Genomic DNA, 3,206 nt, shown 5'->3' with positions numbered 1-3,206 from the left:
TCTCTGCTACCAGACATAAAGCAGTCTGGGAGCGTCCCGACGTAAAAACTGGCGGAAGTTGCCGAAACATGCCGAACAGAAGGCGCCCAGCTCGTGGGCCCCATTCGTCACAATGGTTTACAACAGCTCTTGGGTACGTTGTGAAAATTACTTTGTTGCTCTAACTGAGCATTTAGATTAAAGTGACGAGATAATATACTCGTACATCCTCTGTCTGATGTAAAATACAACTTCATGTAAGCCAATTTATGACAAGGAAATATATTCATATTAATGCACTTAATTAACATAATTATAGAAATGACACCTCAGGTAACATTTTAAATTTAAAACAAAAAGTAAACTAAAAATGAACAGTAAAATAGTCAGAGCATGAAACCCAAACAATATACATCACTAGTAATTGTGTTTACATGCACGGGAGAAGAATGCTGAGAGTCTTATATCATTTATTCCTGCATTTATTCATTTCTTACCATTTAATGAATACCAGTGATATAATTTATTAATTTTAATATTAATTATTTTAATAATTATCCATTTTTAAATAATAATTCATTTTATTTTAATATTAATTTATTAATTAAAAAAAATTAAGTAAGTGCATGCCAACGATCATTTAATGAATACCAGGATCTGATATTATTTATTACTCATTCATTTTCTACCGCTTATCCTCACGAGGGTCTCAGGGGTCTTTGGGCAAGAGGTGGGGTACACCCTGGACTGCTGGCCAGCCAATCACAGGGCACATATAGACAAACAACCATTCACACTCACATTCATACCCATGGACAATTTGGAGTCGCCAATTAACCTAGCATGTTTTTGGAATGGGGGAGTAAACCGGAGTACCCGGAGAAAACCCACAGATGGTGGAATCGAACCCAGGTCTCCTAGCTGTGAGGCTTGCGCGCTAACCACTAACCGCGCAGCCATTATTTATCACAATTGATTCTTTTTTACGATGAAATACCAGCAGTGTCTGATATGTATTCATAAATTCATTTATTATAATTGAATTGTTTATTCCTGAAATAATGCATTATTATTGAATGAATACCACCTGTGTCTTATATAATTTATTCCCGAATTCATTAATGAATTTTCATTTAATGAATACCACAGTGTTTGTTGCCATTTAAACTACATGCAGAGGACTGATTTTTGCAAACGCTATGAAATAGTAGTTCTCTTTTGATCGAGTCCAACTAGGAGGAAAAAAACAGTGAAGCAGATATCCTGCATGGCTGCCTGGTTTGCTGTGGGTTGTGTCGTCAAAACACTGTTTCTGAAACAAACACTTTGCTAGATCCTTCTGCAGACGCCCATGTCAGCCTCGCTGGAGGATTATTCCAAACACAGGTACTGTTTGGGACCTTCCACCCTCATGTTTGTGTGTAAAAGAGAGCGGTAGAGAGGTGGAGAGAAATATACACATTCCAACCTGAAAAGTTCCCACTCAAGGTCAGTGAACTCTGTATTCACTTTATTCTAATCCAATGAAAATGTACCACAAAAAGTGGAATAGAAACTAAACCAAAAATCTCAAAACAACAGTGTCTGTCATTCGGCATGGCGTCTACTGAGCCTTGTGTATTTTGGATGGAGTTCAGAACAGATGCTGTCTTGATTTTTATTGGACCGCTCACACAGCAGAAGATACCAGTGTGTGATGCTAAATATTTATATCCTTCCTCAGGACCCTTTTATTCATTCTTTGTGTTTTTCTTCCAACTCAACACAGCCCTGCAAAACCAGTAACCATCTAATTCACACTGTAATAAGGAATAATCATTTAGAACAGGGGTCTCAAACACGGGCCAGCGGGCCAAATGTGGCCCGCAGGACACTAGTTTGAGGCCCCCGCCTTGATATGAAAGTTTAATGTTAGTGCGGCCCGCGCAAGTTTGATATGGATGCTGTATGGTATCATGTACCCAGAAAAAATTATTACGTTTGATTAATGTTCATGTTAAAGTTAAACTGTTAATAGTTATCCTCCCTATCCGTGTGGAAGTGGTAAGTTTTTGGCTATTTAAGTTTAAAGGAAATAACTTGAGGGCTACCGTTTAGGTCGCTAGCTCTCTAGTTTGCGAGTTAGCATGTGTCTCAAGACCCTGCAGTTGCGCAATATGTTGTAAATAAAAAAAGTATAAATGTGACTATAGTCGTGTTTTGTCATGTCTACAGGGCTCTAATAATGCTTTGTTAATTTGAATCTGAAAAAAATAATTTGTCTACCCACCAACTATATGTGGTTTCTTAAGTTTTTATTATTTGCCGTTTTATTATTGTTATTATTATATTTATTTATTACTGATTGATTTTCTTTATTCTTGATTTGTTTATTTATATCTTATTTTGGGCAGAAAAATAAAAATCAAGATCTTTGAGAACAGTGGAATGTTTTATCAGAGCTTTTATTGTAGAAAATCGGAACCAAAGCATTGAAAAAGTTTGTATATTTTTCTGTTTTTAATAAATGCGGTTTTTTTTCAGCCTTGCCCAGACTCTAGCTCCAGTGGCCCCCAGGTAAATTGAGTTTGAGACCCCTGATTTAGAATAAGGAGGTTAGCGCGCAGACCTCACAGCTCGGAGACAGGGGTTCAATTCCACTCTCGGCCATCTCTCTGTGGAGTTTGCATGTTTGCAGGTTAATTGGCGACTCCAAATTATCCATAGGTATGAATGTGAGTGTGAATGGTTGTTTGTCTATACTGTATGTGCCCTGTGATTGGCTGTCCACCAGTCCGGGGTGTACCCCGCCTCTTGCCCGAAGACAGCTGGGATAGGCTCCAGCACCCCCGCGACCCTCATGAGGAAAAGCAGTAGAAAATGAATGAATGAATGAATGAATGGATTTAGTATAAGGCAGCAACTGTACCATTACACGTGCAACTAGGTGAGTCGGTGAATTCTACCATTATATTCTCATAGTCTCTTATCCTTTGCGCATTTGCAGAGAATGCGGCCCCTTGTGCAAAATAGGGCCCCGCATAGATCGTTAGGCCCTACCTTTGAAAAGCACGTGTTCTGCATGTAGGGACGAGCGGCTTTTATCACGACAAAAGTATAGCTGATAAATAAGTCAGGCTCATAGCTTGCTAGCTGCATTGCTACTTAATGCACATGAGACATGTCAGACATGAGTGTTAAAAAACAGTAACATGGTTATTATATGACAAGAAAATGTCAAGTGGAAA

The sequence above is a fragment of the Doryrhamphus excisus genome, chromosome 9, assembly GCF_030265055.1.
Source record: "Doryrhamphus excisus isolate RoL2022-K1 chromosome 9, RoL_Dexc_1.0, whole genome shotgun sequence".
Classification (NCBI taxonomy): domain Eukaryota; kingdom Metazoa; phylum Chordata; class Actinopteri; order Syngnathiformes; family Syngnathidae; genus Doryrhamphus; species Doryrhamphus excisus.
The sequence above is the reverse complement of the archived record's forward strand: the minus strand, read 5'-3'. Positions refer to the sequence as shown.